Genomic DNA, 21,972 nt, shown 5'->3' on the forward strand with positions numbered 1-21,972 from the left:
GGACAATGCTTCCCTCTCCAAGCCTTAATTTTCCCATCTACAAAACTGCCTGGCCTAACTTTAAGTGTGCAAGGATTATATAACTCATATAAAAGCATTTAACAGTTACACGGTTCTATATAATATATAAATGTGAGGAGACAATGGTGGTTCAGTAGCTGAATTCTCGCCTTCCATGCAGGAGACGCAGGTTCGATTCCAGGCCAATATACCTCATGCATAGCTATCACCCATTTGTCAGTGGAGGCTTGAATGCTGCCATGATGCTGAATAGGTTTCAGTAGAGATTCCAGGCTAAGACAAAATAGGAAAAAAGACCTGGCAATCTACTTCTGAAAATCTGCCAATGAAAATCTATGGATCACAAAGGTCCGATCCATAACCAATCATGGAGATGGCACAGGACCAAGAACCATTCTGTTCCATGGTGCAAGGGGTTGTGCCATCATTTGGGGGCCAATTGAGGAGCTAACAACAACATGTAAATGTGAAGGATTTGAAAGTAACATGGAAAAGTACAGAGACTCACAACTGGGTGAGAGGAAGGATATTTGAAAAACCTGGGGAGTTTTTCCCAAACTATATGCTCCCTTCCCCAATTCTGATTGAGTACAGGGTGTCCTCCTTTGCAACTCACTCCCTAATGTACCACTGGTCATATCACTCAGTTGGTATGACAGATATCAACATCTCACCCCATCCTCATCACTTTCTAAAAGAAGCCCAATCTTCTGCGGAGAGTCTGTGCTTCTCTGTACTTCATTAGGCCAACTGGGGCAATCCCATTCCCCTTACCAGTGATCAGAAGAAAGTAATGCAAGTCTAGCCCATGAGATGTAAGAGGGGGTTGGCTGGGAAAGGTCTGCTCTCTCGTAAAAAGAAATACAGGAAGAATTTCTCCCCTGTCTCCTCTGAGCACTCCAGTGTCTAGACTGTAGCAACCATTTTCTGATCAACAGTGATGATCACTGAGGAAAAACTGATACCCTAAAGATAGAAGAAAAGAATACTGGAAAGAACCAGGGTCTTCAATGACATCTGAGCTGCTTATTAATCAAACCTCAGGATTTATTATATGAGATCACAAATCCTTCATATTTCTGATCTACTTTGAATTTTGTGTCATTTGCAAATAACCCCAAGACCAAACTCACTGCCATTGAGTCAACTCCATCTCAACAGCATAGTGACCCTACAGGACAGAGAACTTCCCCATAGGGTTTCCAAGGCTGTACATCTTCACAGAAGCAGACTGCCACATCTTTCCCCCGCAGAGCAGCTGGTGGGTTCGAACCACTGACCTTAAGATTGGCAGCTGAGCGCTTTAACCACTGCATCACCAAACCTCCTCTTTGCATTCAAAATCACCCTTAAATAAGTGGTGTCGGGGGATGGCAATTAGGTTGAGAATCCTAACTGGGAACCAAGAGACATGAGTTCAAGCCCTGCTAATAATTGACTACGTCACCATAAAAATTAACTGCATCTCTCTGGGCCTCAACTTACATACAGGTACAAAGCAGGGACAGGTCAAATAATCTCTGGTGTCCCTTCTACCTAGTAATTTATGTATCCATACTTGATTACTTTCTTTCAAAGGGCTTACAGCTTACCTGGAGAGAGAAGATAGGAAGGTTTTAATTTACAGAGGAGTGGTGTCCTCAAAAATTCAGAAATACATTTTCTAATGATGATGACCACAGAACCACCACTCACTGCTTACTGTGCACCAGGCACTGGGTAAACACTCTACACATACAATCTTATTTATTCTTCAAAATAACCCTATGAAGTTGCTTATACACATCTTCTGGATGAGAAGTTGCAGCTGTGACAAGGTTAACTGTCTAAGATCACACAGCTAGTAAGTGGCAGTCAGATTCCGAACTGAGGCAATCTACCTCCAAAGTGATTTAATCTGGTAGTCACGTTAATTAGATGCACCTATGATGTATTTCAGCGTAATACAACTATTATAGAATATAACAATGGTATTGTTTAATCAATTCGTGGGCATTAGATTTTCAAAACCTTGCAATAGAGCCCCTTCAGACTTTAATATGTCTGTTCTAATCACTACAACCCATATTCTTCAGAATTTTTAAAATGGTTACTATACAATAAAAATAAAACCAGGTGTTTTAAGCTAAAGTTAAAAGGAGACATAAAAAGTGACAAAGTAAAATGCCTACCAAATGCTTCTTTAACAAATAGCTACATAGAGCTAAGGAAAAAAACAAATTCACTTAATTGCATTACATTTTTTAAATTACTTATTGCTAAAAGATAGAGACAAATACAAAGACCTTGAGATTTAAATGATACTAGACTCAATATGGAAACCATGGCAGTGTAGTGGTTAAGTGCTATGGCTGCTAACCAAAGGGTCAGCGGTTCAAATACGCCAGGTGCTCCTTGGAAACTCTATGGGGCAGTTCTACTCTGTCCTATAGGGTCGCTATGAGCCGGAATCGACTCGACCGCGCTGGTTTTTTTTTTTTTTAGACTCAGTATATGAGAGAAAGGTGTGGCAGTCTGCTTCAGTAAAGATTACAGGCTTGGTCTGGGGTCTTAAAAGTTTGTGAGCGGCCATCTAAGATATATCTACTGGTCCCACCCCATCTGGAGCAAGGGAGAATGAAGAAAATCAAAGACACAAGGGAAAGATCAGTCCAAAGAACTAATGGACCACAACCTCCACCAGACTGAATCCAGCACAACAAGAAGGTGCCCGGCTACCACCACTGACTGCTCTGACAGGGATAATAGAGTCCCAGATAGAGCTGAAGAAAAATGTAGAACAAAATTCTAACTCACAGACTTACTGGTCTGACAGAGACTGGAGAAGCCCCAAGGGTATGGCCTCCCACACACCCTTTTAACTCAGTCCTGAAGTCACCTCTGAGGTTCACTCTTCAGCCAAACATTAGACAGTTTTATAAGAAAAAAAACAATAACCCACGTATACAAGACTAAATGGGCACACCAGCCCAGGGGCAAGGATGAGAAGGCAGGAGGGAACAGGAAAGCTGAAAATGGGAATGAGGACCCTAAGGTAGAGAAAGGCAGAGCGTTGACGACCTGGGGTTGGCAACCAATGTCACAAAACAATATGTGCATTAATTGTTTAACAAGAAACTAATTTGCTCTGTAAACTTTCACCTAAAACACAATTAAAAAAAAAAATTTTTTTTAAAGGAATGACTTGATCAAATTCTAAGACTAAGCATTTGGGGGAAAAAAAACAACAATGAATAATCCACAATGTAAAATAACGGTAAGTAAAAATTAAAAAATAAAAAGATTACAACCTTGGAAGCCCTATGGAGCAGGTCTACCCTGTCCTACAGGGTCACTACGAGTCAGAATCAACTCAAAGGCAATGGGTAGACTCAATATGAACCATTTCTTCTCCCTCTTTTCACAATCTCCATTAACATGCATAGATTTTTAAAAACCTTTAATGTTTTAATCCACAATACTAAACTATAAACTCCATGAGGGTAAGGCCTATTTGTTTATGTTTAGGACACAGAGTAGACACCCAAAGTTTGTTGAATAAATGAAATCTACTTTGGGTATAGCCTAAAATTAAATCTCACTGGAGCAACTAGTAACTAAAATGATATTCTTAAAAAAAAATTCTGTGAAACCTAGATGACACACAAATTTTCTGCACCAAAGAATAGTTAGATTTGGTTAGGTTGGAGTAGTAGCTCCCTACTCCACAGTAAAGGAGCCTAGGTGATGCAAGTGGTTTGCAGTCGGCTGCCAATCTAAAGGTTGTTGACTGAAATCCACGTAAAAGCTTTGTGGAAGACCGCTTGGTGAACTGCTTCTGTAAAGAGTTGTTGTTGCCGTTAGTGCCCTCAAGTCCATTTAGACTCATGGTGACCACATGTGTAGAGAGTAGAACTGCTCCATAGGGTTTTCAAGGCTGTGACCTTTCAGAAGCAACTTGCCAGGCCTGTCTCCTGAGATACCACTGGGTGGGTCAGAAAACCCAATGGAGCAGTTCTTCTCGGCCATGAATCTGGGGCCGAGTAGCAGTAAGCCTTGAGATTTCATACACCAGCTCTAAAATTCTCTGAGTTTAATAACTATTCTATGAACTCTTCCAATTCAAAATGGCCAATACCAGTCCATTTCAGCTCACTAATGCCTAGGATATCAATGTTTAAGCGTTCCATTTCATTTTTGACCATTTCCAATTTTCCTAGATTCATACTTCGTACATTCCAGGTTCCGATTATTAATGGATGTTTGTTTCTTCTCATTTTGAGAATGAAGGTCTCAGAAGCTTTACTCCATCCACGTCATTAAGGTAAACTCTACTTTCAGGAGGCAGCTCTTTCCCAGTCATCTTTTGAGTGCCTTCCAACCTGGGGGGCTCATCTTCCAGCACTATATCAGACAATGTTCTGCTGCTATTCGTAAGGTTTTCACTGGCTAATGCTTTTCAGAAGTAGACTGCCGGGTCCTTCTTCCTAGTGTGTCTGAACCTGGAAGCTCAGCTGAAACCTGTCCTCCCTGGGTGACCCTGCTGGTATCTGAATACCGGTGGCAAAACTTCCAGCACCACAGCATTGCTGATGTCAGATGGATCCTGGCTGAAAGCAGAGAATACCAGAAGGATGTTTACCTGTGTTTTATTGACTATGCAAAGGCATTTGACTGTGTGGATCATAACAAACTATGGATAACACTGCGAAGAATGGGAATTCCAGAACACTTAATTGTGCTCATGAGGAACCTTTACATAGATCAAGAGGCAGTTGTTCGGACAGAACAAGGGGATACTGATAGGTTTAAAGTCAGGAAGGGTGTGCGTCAGGGTTGTATTCTTTCACCATACCTCTTCAATCTGTATGCTGAGCAAATAATACCAGAAGCTGAACTATATGAAGAAGAACGGGGCATCAGAATTGGAGGAAGATTCATTAACAACCTGCGTTACGCAGATGACACAACCTTGCTTGCTGAAAGTGAAGAGGACGTGAACCACTTACTAATGAAGATCAAAGACCACAGCCTTCAGTATGGATTACACCTCAACATAAAGAAAACAAAAATCCTCACAACTGGACCATCATCATGATAAACGAAGAAAAGACTGAAGTTGTCAAGGATTTCATTTGACTTGGATCCATGATCAACAGCCATGGAAGCAGCAGTCAAGAAATCAAGACGCGCTGCATCGGGCAAATCTGCTGCAAAGGACCTCTTCAAAGTGTTTAAGAGCAAAGATGTCACCCTGAAGACTAAGGTGCGCCTGATCCAAGCCATGCTATTTTCAATCACATCATATGCATGTGAAAGCTGGACAATAAATAAGAAGACCGAAGAAGAGTTGACGCCTTTGAATTGTGGTGTTGGCGAAGAATATTGAATATACCATGGACTGCCAAAAGAATGAACAAATCTGTCTTGGAAGAAGTGCGGCCAGAATGCTCCTTAGAGGCAAGGATGGCGAGGCTGCGTCTTACATACTTTGGACATGTTGTCAGGAGGGATCAGTCCCTGGAGAAGGACTTCATGCTTGGCAGAATACAGGGTCAGTGGAAAAGAGGAAGACCCTCAACAAGGTGGATTGACACAGTGGCTGCAACAATGAGCTCAAGCATAACAACGATTGTAAGGATGGCTCAGGACCGGGCAGTGTTTCGTTCTGTTGTGCATAGGGTCACTATGAGTCAGAACCGACTCGACGGCACCTAACAACAACATGAACTCTTCAGTAAATTATCAGATTTTCTCTGTCTTTAAATCACCACACCTTTTCCTTAATAAATTCTACTTCGAGTATTTGTTGTTTTGGTGGTACTGGTGGTTCAAAATAGCTGTGAAAACATCCCTATTGTCAAAGAGGTAGGAGCCCTGGTGGCCCAACGGTTAAGCACTTGGCTGCTAACCGAAAGGTTGCCAGTTTGAACCCACGAGCCGCTCTGCAGGAGAAAGACCTGGTGATTTGTCCTGGTAAAGATTACAGCCTAGAAAACCCTACGGAACAGTTCCACCAGCATATAGGGTTGCTATGAGTCAGAACAGACTGTATGGAGCACAACCACCACCAATGAGGTATACCAGATTTAGTGCTTTCATTTCAAAATTAAAATATACAAAGGTTCAAAAGCCTAACTAACGGTGTGTGAAGAGAACATCATCTTAAACACAATAATCTTGCAATTCCTTTTTTCACTTTAGATTTATAAAATCTTAGAAATAAGAAGAAACATGAAGTTTCATTTAACTTCCTACCCAACCTTTCTACAGAACCCGACAGATATTTTCAAACCTCTGCCTGAATACTCAATTCTTTTATACCCTAATTGCCTTGAAAGAATTTTTTTTTTTCTTTTGCTGTTTTAGGCAGATAACTGAGCATAACACGCATAAGGCACAGGGCTAGTTATGTAGGAGCTAATCAAGAAAAATAATGTTACAGTTTTTTTTTTCTTTTCAATTTCTCAACCATTGGTAAAATAATACCCAAAATCTCAAATTACTCCAAGTTCACTTCCAAACTCAACTAAATTAAATATCATAGTACCTATTCCGTGAACTTTTGTGACACGTCTTAACGGAACCAATGTAAAAGTTTAAGAGCTGTGTTTGAGTCAGCACTGAACTTGTGGAAAGAAACAATCTCATTCCCCATGGACCCAGGATAGAGTTCAGCCAGGTCACCCACAATCCCTAGAAGACAATCTTTGTTACTTAAATTTCTTAGAACAAAGCTGATCTCAAAACATCCAAGATCCCTTTCAACTTCCTAATTCTCCCCAGAGAGCAAATACGTCATAAATGTGAGGGAGGAATGGTATGTCTGCCATGATGGCTCATGATATGGAATCACATGTTTCTAGAGAAAATTAGTGGAAGAGTTTCAACTAATCAGAAAAAAAAAGTTTAACAAAGAGGGAGACTTTGAAATTTTACTCCCAAAGGCATTTAATTACATTTTGTTTCTGCAAATCAGAGTCAAGCCCTTTGTTTGATACATATTCCACCTTTATTAGAGAAATAAAATCATTTGTAAAGATGTGAATACTATTTCAAAGATCAGACTGTTTTGAAACCTTTAGAACTTAAAATCTACAGGTAAAGTACCTTAAGTTATAATTACTCATGGAGAAGACCAATGTTGCTACTCACATAAGCTATTTCTAAGGTCCCCAAACTAATCCTCATTATAAATTTAAGGTGTCCACTATGACAGCTATAAGCTTTCAGTGAAAGACTGTGATTTTTCACATTGGTTTGCACTGGCAGTCTATCACAATGGACTTTTCCCAGCCCTCCTCTCACCACCCTACCCCCTCAAAAACAAAAAACACACAAAGGTAAAAACAAAAACAGAAAAAAACTGGTCTGATTCATATTAGTCACTAAAAGCCTTTCCTCTTGCAAAAATTTCACAGTAGGAAAACAAGATATGGTTTGCAAAGATTACCTGTATATCTCAGGATGTGCAAAAAAAAAAAAAAACAAGCAGATGATACGTGGCACATCAACCCAGATCCTTTTGGTGAATTAACTCCAGGAACCATATGCATTATGCAACGGCCACCATTTCAGATTTTAATCCCTGCCTGTGATGCAGTGATAAAATATAAATGGCACAAGTATAATCCACTCGATACTTAAGTACATTTTTGAGGAGACAATAATTTAAAACAAGAATTACCAAATTCTTAGGAACCTTGAAAATGACAAATTGTGTAACAGTTCAGAGAGAATCACAATGAAAACTTTTGCTTTCGGTGATGTTTTAGCAACATGTCCCTGCCATCCCAACTCCCTCGAAAATCTTCACACATAAGCATTTTCATTTAGATTCTGCAAGGAACTCCCAAAGGGGGAAGGGGCCTGCATCAGGTGGTTAACTTAGAACGTACTTCTTATAAAGAGACACACGCCAACTTTCAGAAGCTGAAAGCCGGCGAGATGCTTTACCGTTACCTACCCATGGCAATAATGGGAACAAATGCAACCCAGACCCCTGAGCAACACACCATCAGGGCTTAAGGCTTCCCACCGATCACCTGCACCATGGACAGCTAAAAAGTCGAACAAAATTGCGATGACCTGAATTCTAAAAGAGGAGTAATGTATACAGTACCTACTAATGCAAAAGTAGTTAAAGATAAGGGAGGTGGTCAGAGCATCTTTGAAGGCCACCTGCTTGATTAAACCCGAGTCTAACACTTAAGTTCAATAGCTTGTTATTTCTACACCTCATCACGTCTGCCTTCCACCAAGCCAAGGCAATCAACGAAAACAGAAAGGCTCCGGGGGGGGGGAAAGCGCGAGGGGAAGGGGCTCAGGGAGCAGCAGTTGGAAAACGCAATGCAATCTGAGACGAAGTGAAGGAGGCATTCCCTCACACAAAATGGTGGCGCCGGCGCGGAGGCCCGCGTACCTGGGGGCGCACTACACGCCCCTCCGGGGACAGAGCTGGCCACCGCAGTAGAACGCGCGCCCCGGGCCCGGCCCGGCCGCGTAGGCCTGGGCCGCGGCCGAGTCCACAGGGGCTGCCCACAGCTGGCGGCCCAATTCGCGGCTCGCAGGGGCACGAGGCCGGCCCCGGAGGGGGTGCGGGGCCGGGCGGGGCGGTTTCGGCCTCACCCCGCGGCCCCCGCCCGGGACGCGCAGCGCACTCACCTCAGACGCGCCCACGGAGCCGCCGAAGACCGGGAAAGGAGGCGGAGCCGCGGGAATGAAGGAAGCCGGCGACTGCTCGCTGGCGACCCCCGGCCGCAACGCTCGCGACTGCCAGGCTCCTCGCCCAAGACGCCCGGCTCCTCGTCGGCGGGTCGGCCGCAGCCCACCGTGCCCTCCGCCGGCGTGACGCACTCGCGCCGCAGCGCCTCCAGCCTTTGCAGCCGCGCCGCGCCGCGCCGCGCCCGCGCCCACCGCGAATCCCCCCGCCCGTTGCCCGCCCTCGCCGCGCGGCCCCTCCTCGGCGCCGGGGACGCCGCCCTGCCTCCCTCTGAGCCCGGCTGTGAGGCGGGCGCCGGGCAGGTGCGGGCTCGGCTAGTCGAGGGGTGCCCGGCGGTCCCCGCCTCGCTACCGGCGCCCCCTCTCTCCGTCTAGCCACCGTCACCAGGCTCAGGGTTACGGCCTGGTATTAAAGAGTGACCTTGGCTTAGATATAAAAATAGATGCGAGTAAGCTGCGGGGGCTACGACTCTAAATTTGCATATTCCTTTAATGTCAACATTTGCAAAGTCTCACTTGGCACACCCTAACGGAGTTCCCAGTGTCTGCTACGCCCTACCGACGACTCCAGCCCGGCGTGGGCCTTTCTGGAATTTACCCAGGGTGGGCGCGTCCATCCCGGCCAATAGACAGGCATGCGGAGGGACTTCCATCTTGAGATTGCGAGGAACCACCAAATTCCTGCCTTGACCTTTTCTCGTTCGGAATCTAGCAACAAACAAACTAATCCTGACCCAAAGGACAGACGGCCTCCATCCTCCTCTTCTTACATCCTCTTTCCTTCACAACTCATCCACCACAGAGGCCCTTTTGATAATTACACTCCCAAGGAAGAAAGATAAACTTCCAAGCATTTAAAGCATGGTCCATTTTCTTAAAGAAAAACTAATACCTGCCTTGGTTTTTTAAATACATTTAATAAACGTATTGAGTAATGGAGTCCCCGGAAGGTTGGAAAGGTTTAAGTGATTGGCTTGACTATTAGCCCAAAGGATGGCGGTTCAAAGCCCCCCCAGAGGCACCTTGAAAGATTGGCCTGGGGATATGCTTAGGCAAGGTCACAGCCTTAAAAACCCTGTGGAGCAGCTCTGCCCCGCACACATGGGTGGCTATGAGTCAGCATCTACTGGAGGGCCACTGACAACAATGAGGAACAGTGTTGTATTCAAAGAGTCCTGGTAGCACAATGGTTAAGAGCTCGGGTGCTAAGGTCAGCGGTTCCAACCCACCGGCTGGGCAGGAAAAACCTGGCGATCTGCTTCCAAAAAAGATTACAACCTAAAACTCTACAGAGCAGCCCCACTCTGTCCTACAGGGTCACTATGAGTCCACACACAACAACAACACTGTATTCAAATAATTTTGACACACATTTATACAAAAAATAAAAAAATTAAAAGACCCAGGGAAATAAACTCATCATCCAAGAGCGTTGGCTTTGTTTTCAATTCAAACATACAAATTTGAAATTGCTTTTTTCATTCCTGGGAAATATTTAGCAATTACAATACCAACCTTTCACAAATTTACTATTGAATGCTGAAATCAATAAATACTTGTTGATATAGTTAAATATATTTGACCGATTTTATTATTTTACAGATTTTTCCGCACCATGTTGCTCATAAGAATCAACCTCACATCTTTAATTTTTAATTTGTAATGTTTAATGGGCTCAAGTATAACAATGATTGTGAGGATGGTGCAGCACCGGGCCACATTTCATTCTGTTGTACATAGGGTCACTGTGAGTCGGAAGAGACTTGACGGCACTTAACAACAACAGCAATATTTAGTTAGCAGGAATCTTGAATCAAAACACATCAAACATTTACCATTTTTAGTGGAACTTAATAAACTTGAATTTATTGAGCAAATTTTTTGAATAGTTGGGTTCCATCCACAGCCAATCTTTGAATGAATGAATGAAGTTACATAAGTTTTAAACTTACATTTCTAGAGCTGTATAGTAAGTAGGAGTCCCCAGGATGATTCGAAACAATTGCCACTTTGTGAAGATGTTCTTTTTTAGCCTACAGACTATACCTGAAAGTTGCTGAAGCCTGCAGACCTTAAACGTATAAAGCTAGCCAATGGAACTTGTTTATAATGTTTGATATACATAAGTGTAAGTAGTTTTTAGCTATGTTTTTTAAAGTCTGGGAGTACTTGTGGCTGGGCAGCCTGGCTCCCAAATGTCTGGCCACTCTGGTAGGAGTCAAAACTACACCCACGCAGCCCTACAAAAGAGAGAGTCCAGTGGTGATCCTCCAGGCAGCTGAACCCAGTCCACTTCCTATTGCAAGGATCCTGTCTGCTGACATTAAGGAAGTGTTGTTCCCTACCCTATGTGAAACAAGGAAGGACCCAGCTTCTGTGAGGTCAGTGGCTTCACCCTCTTTTCTCTGCTTGCAACATTGTCCAGAACCTGCTTTGAGTGTTCGAAAAAACAAAACATCCTCACCGTTCGTTTACTTCTTTGGCTGAGACTACATTAAAGCTTGCTTGTGTGTTTACCCATACTCTGAGGGTCTGTGAGATCTTAGTACGCAAAAAACTAAAAAAGTTAGCCCCTATCAGATTAATAAAACCAAACCAAACCCACTGCCTTCAAGTCAATTCCAACTCATATGGATCCTATAGGACTGAGCAGAGCTGCCTCATAGGGTTTTCCAAGGCTATAAATCTTTACAGAAGCGACTGCCACATCTTTCCCCTGCAGAGCAGCTCAAACCACTGGCCATTAAGTTAGCAGCCAAGTGCTTTAACCACTGTGCCACCAGGCCTCCTTATTAGATCAGTACATGCTGTAAATCAGTACCAAAATATTTTGAAATATGTTTTGAAGCTTTTGTCTGAAGAGTTTTGTAGAAAGGAAAAGAATTATTGCTTTGATTTTTTTTCTTGCATACAAAAAAATTTTTTTTTTTTTTTTTTTTTGCTTTAATTACACTGAAAGCTGTGAGAGCCGGAACTCAAAGGGACTGCCTTGTTTTGCCCTGTTGGTAGAAAATATTTGCATATTCCTTCTATGAAAGGTTTCCACCTTACACAGGTTCTGGCTTTCTCAGGTTTTACTGTATTTTGTCATAAGCAGAAGGAAACATTTTAAGAGTTCTCATGGCAGGTTTAATATATGTTTAAAGGGCAGTGAAATCATCTTAAATAAGAGAAGTTTGGCACAACACTGATTTTTGGATATTGCCGCTACAAATAACCCAGGAAAGAGCGCTTAACTGGCACTGGGAAAGAGAAATTCCTAATGGCTAACGTTTTATGGGTCACTATGACTCGGAACCCACTGACGGCAATGGGTTTGGTTTTTTTGGTAGTGTTTTATGAATGCCATCAAATTGCCAGGCACTGTTTGGGTGGTAACTGAGGAGCCCTGGTGGCACAGTGGTTAAAGGTCGGTTCGAATCCACCAGCTACTCTGTGGAAGAGAGATGTAGCAGTCTACTTTCATGAGGATTTATGAAACCCTGTAAAACAGTTCTACCCTGTCCTACAGGGTCACTATGAGTCAGAATCAACTCAATTGCAGTGGGTATTTTTGGTTCTCCTAACTTCTTTGTGGCGATTAACTCATCTAATCCTCGTAACCATCCTTTGAAGCTATGAGGATTAAATGAGTTAACTAACCTTATCCCCAGTTTACCTGAGAAAAGCTTGATGTTCACAGAGAAGTTAACTAATTTGCCCATGATCACGCAGCTAGTAATCCTAGCTGTTTGGCTCAGTAACAGACTCCTTTTAACCAGTAGTCAGTGCCTTTCAGGTACACAAAATCCTATCTATGCCATAACACTGTATTTTGTTTTGTTTTGTTTTTTCCTTGAAGCCCTTACCCATTCTGATTCATAGCATCCCCATAGCCAGCCCTAGAACATATCAAATACCCAGTACCTTAACATTTAAATAATTTCTTAGATCTAGGACCATTTTCCTGAACATGAAGAGAAAATTAAATCTTTAATCAGAAAACTTGTAAGATTTCCCTTGATATATATTAAGCAAAATTTTATAATCTGTTAGGTTTTTTAAAGCATATTTTTCTTTTCATATCTTTTAAGGGCAATTGCTGTCCAATTTTTTTTTTTTTAGGTACTGGGACACAATTATAAGTTTTATTTATATTTATTCAGTGAACTGAGAAAAAAAATTTCCTCAGAAGAGATTTATCACTGTTTTTGACCCTTCATTAAGGCTTAAACCAGTAGGATTAAGCTCCGTTGTGTACAGTAACACAACACACACACGTGTGTTACCATGTATAGTAAGGAGCCCTAGTATTGGTTCTGACTCATAGTGACCCTATGCACAAGAGAACAAAACACTGCCTGGTCCTGTGCCATCCTCACAATGGTTGCAATGTTCAAGCCCATCATTGCAGCCACTGTGTCAATCTGTCTCGTTGACGGTCTTTCTCTTTTTTGCTGACCCTCTACTTTTCCAAACATGATGCCCTTCTTCAGGGACTGGTCCCTCCTGATAACATGTACAAAGTACATGAGACGAAGTCTTGCCATCTTTTCTTCTAAAGAGCATTGTGGCTGTACTTCTTCCAAAACAGATTTATTTGTTCTTTTGGTACCTGTGGTATGTTCAGTATTTTTCGCCAATGCCATAATCCAAAGGCATCAATTCTTCTTTGGTCTTCCTTATTCACTGTCCAGCTTTCATTTGCATATGAGGTAATTGGAAATACGATGTCTTGGTTCAGGTGGAAACCCCACTGGCATAGTGGTTAAGTGCTACGGCTGCTAACCAAAGGGTCAGCAGTTCGAATCCTCCAGACGCTCCTTGGAAACTCTATGGGGAAGTTCTGCTCTGTCCTATAGGGTCGCTATGAGTTGGAATCAACTCAGCGGCACTGGGGTTTTTTGGGTCAGGTGCACATTAGCCCTCAAGGTGACATCTTTGTTTTTTAACCCTTGAAAGAAGTCTTTTGCAGCGGATTTGCCCAAATGCAATACGTCATTTAATTTCTTGACTGCTGCTTCCATAACCATTGATTGTTGATCCAAGCAAAATGAAATCCTTGACAACTTCAACATTTTCTCCACTGATCATGATGTTACTTATGTGGTAAGACTGCACCCCATCAAAGCCGGAAAACTTTCAAGACCCAGAAAAACAAGGTAATCCCATCAAGTTCTGGCTCTCACAGATTTCACTGTATATTTTAAACTCATAAAATCACAGCAAAAATTTTAATGACTGAGGCAGTCCAGGGACTTCTAACTCTAAACTATTAGCCAATTGGTTAACTAGTTAGCTAATAACGTCAGCTGTGTCAATAAGGAAACTATAAGACAATCTTCCCTAAAAAAATCAAACCCGTTGCTGTCGAGTCAATTCCATATCTTAGAATGTTTTATTTCTTCCCCTGTTTTATATGAAAATATGCTTTCAGGATTGAAGCATTCTTTTGAGTGGGTTTTCATTGTTAAACTATACTCCTTTCTACATATTTCAACCTTTCAAGTGACGCTACGCACTGAAAAAAAATTTTTTAAAGAACCTGAAGAACAAGAGGAAAAACAAGTTTGAGAAGCCTGGTTGCATTTGTTTGTACTAGTTCGATTTGCTTTAATATGAGGTAGAAGCTTCAGAATGTTCGCTAAATTTAGTTTGGGTTCAGGAGAAATAATATGTGCTATTTTTCATACTACTGATGAAAAACTGGAACCCTGGTAGTAAAGGGGTTAAGAGCTCAGGCAGCTAACCAAAAGGTTGGCAGTTCAAATCCACCAGCTGCTCCTTGGAAACCCTATGGGGCAGTTCTACTCTGTCCTATAGGGTCACTATGAGTCGGAATCAACTTGATGACACACAACAACAATGTAGAACTATATACATATTTATATCCATCTGCAAGTTGCCTAGTCACCAGCTAAAACTCTTTTTCTCTCTAGACACTTCTTGCAGCTGGAGAGGCCATGTGATTATTCTGGCCAATGATATATAAAAAAAAAAAAAAGCAGAAGTTTATTAAATGTGGCTTCCAATAAAGCTTTTGTTTTCACAATTCAAAAAAAAAAAAAAAGACAGACTCCACTAGCATATACTATTGCCTTTTGCCATTTGCACTTTTTTGTTTTTCCTGCCTGGAAGGAGGATTTAAGCCTGGGAGTTAGAGCAGCCATCTTGTAACCATGAGATGACCTTGAGAATGAAAGCCATGCATTACGTATGTTGGAGCTGAGAGATAGGTGCCTGGGACAGTGATGGTATTGTGGAGCCACTACACCAATTTCGGATTGCCTACCTCCAGTGTTCTCTGTTACTTGCAGCCAAATGGAATCCCTAGCAAATATTCAAAGTTAAACACTTCTCTTTGACATAGCTGAAAAAAAAATCTTCTCTAGTACATAGATATTTGATTTTGTTGCTGAATTAGATAACTATTCTTTCCAGAAACTAGTTCTCTCCATGACTCACCTATCTGGTATTTGGTGAAGAAAATACAGCAATTTCTGACTAAGAAAATAATAATATCTTGTATTTATTCGTATAGTGAATCTGATTTTAAACATTTCACACATACCTCGAGTCACTGTTGACTTGAGAAAAGATGTCTAGTGGTTGTAGTAGTCTAGAAACAAGTTACTGGACTAAGTTATCATCACATGTAAGAACTCACAGAAAAATGTAATTATGTTTTGCACATCTAGTTAAAAATAAGTAGAAGAATCAGGATGGAGACAGAGATACTAAAGTTAAAATATGTAGTCTGAACTTCATAGAAAGCAACCTGGCAATATCTACCAAAAGCCATAAAACTGCAAATGTGTTACTTTTAATACTTCTCCTGGAAATTTATTCACAGGAACTTTTAAGGAAGAAGAAAAAAGTTTTGTTCACGAAGATGTCATTGAAGCTTTTTTTTTTTTTTAAGAAAGCCAAAATTTAGGAATAGCATGAATGTCTAATAACAAGCTATTAATCAAAGAAATACAAATTTCTTACCTGTCTGCAGGAGGTAGTGTGTTTTAAATTGCTAAAAGCAACTGGCAAGTTTTATTAAAATAAGTTTAACTCTGTTGGTTGGCATGTAAAATGGAGCAACCCATCAAGAGGCAAATATATCATGATAACCATTGTTTTTGTTTGCTGAATTACATTTAATAAACATTTATATGCCAGACACTGTACTAAATATTTACATGAATTATCTCATTTAATCCTCACAATATCTATTTGAGGTAGATACTATTTTCCTCATTCCACAGATGAGGACACTAAAAAAAAAAAGTCAGAGAATTTAAGAAATTGACCCAAGGCGGTAGAGCAGGAATTTGACCCCTGTTTCTAAATTACTCTAGACTTAAGAGGCTAGAGTATAGACTTAACAATGCTACTTCTGAACAAGTATAAATCAAGCTTCTCAATATTTATATTAGCACCTTTTTGCCCAATATTTGTATATTTACTAACTCTACAGCTCTAGCTTACTGGCAGAACTGAGAAGACAACTAGGGCTTATGTATAGCAGAGTGCTAAGTGTCAAAAAATAGGTAGGGCCAGTTAATTAGGTTTTAAAAGCCCTAGTCAACCATGGTAAGCAGTATGGTCTCAATCCCAAGGAGCCATTTAAGGAGTTTAAGTTTCAGACTGACATAACGAGACTGGCATGTTAGCAGAATTTCTCAGGCTGCAAAGTGGAAAATGAAGAGAATAAGATTGGAGTCAGGAAGCCAGTTAGGGAGCTGATCTAGTAATCTAGGTGAGAAATGACCGATCTAGAAGCGGCAGTGAGGATGAAGAGAAGTAAATGGATTCTAGAGCTCAAAGGCAGAAAGTAGAACCAAAAAGACTTGGGAAAATGTGCAAACTAATAGAGAAGACAAGCAAGACTGTCAGGTTTCTGGCTTGAGCCACGGGGTGGATGGTGGTGCTGTTTATTGAAACAGAAATCATTAGAGAATGAGGATTTGAGGGTAAAATTCTGAATTCCATTTTGACTATGTTGAGTTTAATATGCTTGTGAGACGTCCAGGTAGAGACATCCCTAAGTAGGGAGATCAGAGCTCAGGGGATACAACTGGACTGAAGGTATAGATTGGGCATATTCAGCTTAGAGATACAGTTGAAGCCATGGAATGAGTGAGTTTGCTCAGTGAGACTGGATAGAAAAAAGCGCAACCCAGACAGGTTCCAATAGGAACCATGAGAAGATTCTAGATGGGATGCAAAGACATGGCCAAAGGGGAAGAAGGTAGTGTAGTGTTGTAGAAGCCGAGAGATAGAGGGAGTTGCCTAGGAAACCCCATGAGGAGTTTCTACTCTGTCACATGAGGTCGCTATGAGTCGGAATCAAATCACTGGCACCTAGCAACAACTAACCAAAAGGTTGGTAGTTTGAATCCATGTAGCGGCACCACAGAAGAAAGGCCTGGTGATCTACTTCCATAAGATCATTGTTGTTGTTAGATGCCGTAGACTCAATTCCAACTCAGAGAGACCCTATAGGACAGAGTAGAACAATCCATTAGGGTTTCCTAGTCTGTAATCTGTATGGGAGCAGATTATAGCCATTGAAAACCCTATGGACCTCAGTTCTATTCTGACACATAGGATCGCGATGAATGGAAATCAACTTAATGGCAATGAGTTGAGTTTTTTGTTTACTAAAGATAAAACCCCTTGCTATCAAGTGGATTCTGACTCATAGCAACCATATAGGACAGAGTACAACTGCCCCATAGGGTTTCCAAGGAGTGGTTGGTGGATTTGAGCTACTGACCTTTTGGTTAGCAACTGAGTTCTTAACCACTGGGCCAGCAGGGCTCCTTACTAAAGATAGAGAGGCATTATAATTCCACTCCCTCCTCCAACTAAGACCTCTACTCCCTCTTCATTTACTGATTTAGAAAAATATTGCAAACCAAAATGCAGAAATATCACTGATTGGCTTCCTTCATGTCAGCTGACCTGAACAAGAGTCTTAAGTAGCAGCTAAGTTCTGTCCTGCAGATGTTAGAACTAAAAATGCTTTCAAAGTGGAAGTTTGCATATGGAAGGAATTTCTGTTGTATAAAATTAACCAAACAAACAAACCAGCAGCGATCACAAAACAAAACAAAAACTGTGAAACTCTGAATGCTCCAGCTCAACCAGAATCACTACGGAAAAAAAAAAAACAAGGCAAAACTCTTGAATTCTTTTCTATTGGAAAGGAGCAAAAAGAAGAACCAGGAAGAGAGATGAACGAACCTTCAACCCAAACAAAGGCACATCCGTCTGTGAAAGCCATGTCTTGCCAAGGCTCAGAGGAGGGACTGTCCTCTGCTTCCCCTACATCGAGGCTGAAACAATACACAATGTCTCTCAGTTTTTCAGCATGGCCTTGGTCTGAATATGCTACAGTGGAAGTGATGTAAACAGGAGTGAGGTGGGTGGAACTGACCCTTCAGTGTGGTGCCGGCTTCCTTGTGCTGTCCATATTGCAGTGGTTCTAGCCTAAGCATTAAACATGCAGAGTCCTGGGTCTCTTCACTCTAAAGATTCCAATCTAGAAGATCTAGGATGGGACCAAAGAATCAGCATTTTACATAAGCTCCGCAGGTACTATCTTTAATGAAATTCTTTGTAGCTTGTGAGATTATTAACTGTGACCCTAGTACTCCCCAGCATGTTTTCTTCTTCTCAAAATGGGCGACTGAGAGCTTAGCATAACTAACGCCATGATGAACCTGTAAGTTTTTTTGCTTTTTTTTTTCTTTTTTGCCTGCCTTCTCCTTTCCGCATACCTTTGTTAATGACTTTGTTTTGCTCTGTCCAGCCATCTGTGACTTTACAACTTCCCACAGGAAGATTAGAGCCCAGATGTCTGGCATGTATATCTTTAGCCTGATAAGGACATGTCCAGCATGCATCTCTTTAGTCTGATAAAGAGTCTCTTGTAATTCCCTTCTGATGAATAACTCGTCTGGCCATGCCATACTGGGGCTACGAAGACGCCTCTAACATTTGTAAAAATCATACATAAGCTCCAATGTAAAAATCCCCCACGTGTCTGTCAGTTTATTGTACCGTGGGGGCTTGCGTGTTACTGTGATGCTGGAAGCTATGCCATCAGTATTCAGATACCAGCAGGGTCACCCAAGGAGGACAGGTTTCAGCTGAGCTTCCAGACTAAGACAGACTAGGAAGAAGGACCTGGCAGTCTACTTCTGAAAAACATTAGCCAGTGAAAACCTTATGAATAGCAGCAGAACATTGTCTGATATAGTGCCAGAAGATGAGCCGCCCAGGTTGGAAGGCACTCAAAAGATGACTGGGGAAGAGCTGCCTCCTCAAAGTAGAGTCAACCTTAATGACATGGACGGAGTAAAGCTTTCAGGACCTTCATTTACTGATGTGGCATAAATCAAAATGAGAAGAAACAGCTGCAAAAATCCGTTAATAATCAGAACCTGGAATGTACAAAGTATGAATCTGGGAAAATTGGAATTTGTCAAAAATGAAAGGGAACGCGTAAACATCGATATCCTAGGCATCAGTGAGCTGAAATGGACTGATATTGGCCATTTTGAATCAGACAATCATATAGTCTATTATGCTGGGAATGACAACTTGAAGAGGAATGGTGTTGCATTCATCATCGAAAAGAACACTTCGAAATCTATCTTGAAGTACAATGCTGTCAGTGACAGGATAATATCCATATGCCTTACAAGTAAGACCAGTTAATACAACTATTATTCAAAGGTACATACCAAACACTAAGGCCAAAGATGAAGAAATTGAAGATTTTTATCAGCTTTCTGCAGTCTGAAATTGATAGAACATGCGATCAGGATGCATTGATAATTACTGGTGATTGGAATGTGAAAGTTGGAAACAAAGAAGAAGGGTCAGTAGTTGGAAAATATGGCCTTGGTGATAGAAAGAATGCTGGAGATCAAATGGTAGAATTTTGCAACACCAAAAATATCTTCATTGCAAATACCTTTTTTCACTAACGTAAACAGCAACTATACGCATGGACCGCACCAGATGGAATACACAGGAATCAAATCGACTACATCTGTGGAAAGGGGCGATAGAAAAGCTCAATATCTTCAGTCAGAACAAGGCCAGGGGCTGATTATGGAACAGACCATCAATTGTTCATATGCAAGTTCGAGTTGAAACTGAAGAAAATCAGAGCAAGTGCACAAGAGCCAAAGTACGACCTTGAGTATATCCCACCTGAATTTAAAGACCATTTCAAGAATAGATTTGATGCATTAAACACTAATGACTGAAGACCAGATGAGTTGTGGAATGACATCAGGACATCATCATACCTGAAGAAAGCAAGAGGTCACTGAAAAGACAAGAAAGAAAGAAAAGACCAAGATGGATGTCAGAGGAGATTCTGAAACTTGCTCTCGAACATGGAGCAGCTAAAGCAAAAGGAAAAAATGATGAAGTAAAAGAACTGAACAGAAGATTTCAAAGGGCAGCTCAAGAAGACAAAGTATTATAATGACATGTGTAGAGAGCTGGAGATAAAAAACCAAAAGAGAAGAATACACTCGGGGTTTCTCAAGTAGAAAGAACTGAAGAAAAAATTCAAGCCTCGAGTTGCAGTAGTAAAGGATTCTATGGGGAAAATATTATCGACGCAGGAAGCATCAAAAGAAGACAGAAGGAATACACAGAGTTATTATACCAAAAAGAATTGGCTGATGTTCAACCATTTCAAGAGGTAGCATATGATCAGGAACCAATGGTACTGAAGGACAAAATCCAAGCTTCCCTGAAGCCATTGGTGAAAAACAAGGCTCCTGGAATTGACAGAATATCAATTGAGATGTTTCACCAAACGGATGCAGCACTGGAAGTGCTCACTCATCTATGCCAAGGAATTTGGAAGACACCTTCTTGGCCAACCGACTGGAAGAGATCCATATTTATGCCTATTCCCAAGAAAAGTGATCCAACGAAATGTGGAAATTATTGAACAATATCATTAATATCACATGCAAGAAACTCCTGCTGAAGATCATTCAAAAGTGGCTGTAGCAATATACCAACAGGGAAATGCCGTAAATTCAGCCTGCATTCAGAAGAGGACGTGGAACCAGGGATATCATCGCTGATGTCAGTTGGATCGTGGCTGAAAGCAGAGAACACCAGAAGGATATTTACTTGTGTTTCACTGACAATGCAAAGGCGTTCAATGGTGTGGATCATAACAAATTATGGACAACATTTCCAAGAATGGGAATTCCAGAACGCTTAATTGTGCTCATGAGGAACCTGTACATAGATCAAAAGGCAGTCGTTCGGACAGAACAAGGAGATACTGCAGGGTTTAAAGTCAGGAAAGGTGTGGGTCAGGGTTGTATCCTTTCACCATACCTATTCAACTGAGATTATGCTGAGTGAATAATCTGAGAAGCTGGACTATATGAAGAAGATTGGGGCATCAAGATTGGAGGAAGACTCATTAACAACCTGCGTTATGCAGATGACACAACCTTGCTTGCTGAAAGTGAAGAGGACTTGAACCGCTTACTGATGAAGATCAAAGACTACAGCCTTCAGTATGGATTACACCTCAACATAAAGGAAACAAAAATCCTCACAACTGGACCAATGAGCAACATCATAATAAACAGAGAAAAGATTGAAGTTGTCAAGGATTTCATTTTACTTGGATCCACAATCAACACCCATGGAAGTAGCAGTCAAGAAATCAAAAGATGCATTGCATTGGGCAAATCTGCCGCAAAGGACCTTTTTAAAGTGTTGTAAAGCAAAGATATCATCTTGAAGACTAAGGCGTACCTGACCCAAGCCATGGTATTTTCAATCGCATCATATGCATGGGAAAGCTGAACAATGAATAAGAAAGACTGAAGAAGAATTGGGGCCTTCAAATTGTGGTGTTGGTGAAGAATATTGAATATACCATGGACTGCCAAAAGAACGAACAGATCTGTCTCGGAAGAAGTACAACCAGAATGCTGCTTAGAAGCAAGGATGGTGAGTCTGCGTCTTACATACTTTGGACATGTTGTCAGGAGGGAACAGTCTCTGGAGAAGGATATCATGCTTGGTAAAGTAGGGGGTCGGTGGAAAACATGAAGATCCTCAAAGAGATGGATTGACACAGTGGCTGCAACAATAGGCTTAAGCATAACAACAATTTTAAGGCTGGCGCAGGACCTGGCAATGTTTTGTTGTGCGGTACATATAGGGTCGCTATGTGTCGGAACTGACTCAGCACCTAACAACAACAACAACAATGTA

At 41.5% G+C, this 21,972-nt stretch overlaps 1 protein-coding gene across 2 annotated transcripts in view; it reads right to left on the bottom strand.

Moving 5' to 3' along the window:
• The window catches only part of FAM169A (family with sequence similarity 169 member A), a 95,949-nt gene extending 87,052 nt beyond the window's left edge, over positions 1-8,897 (bottom strand). Inside the window, exon 1 of one of the 2 annotated variants that reach the window (XM_049865744.1) lies at positions 8,665-8,897. The gene's annotated coding sequence lies outside the window, so the exon portion shown is untranslated. Of the gene's footprint in view, positions 1-8,422; positions 8,582-8,664 lie in introns of those variants that run through there. The other variant, XM_049865754.1, reaches the window with a different exon arrangement.
• Positions 8,898-21,972: the final 13,075 nt, after the last annotated feature.

The sequence above is a fragment of the Elephas maximus genome, chromosome 2 (assembly GCF_024166365.1).
Source record: "Elephas maximus indicus isolate mEleMax1 chromosome 2, mEleMax1 primary haplotype, whole genome shotgun sequence".
In the NCBI taxonomy this organism is placed as follows: Eukaryota; Metazoa; Chordata; class Mammalia; order Proboscidea; family Elephantidae; genus Elephas; species Elephas maximus.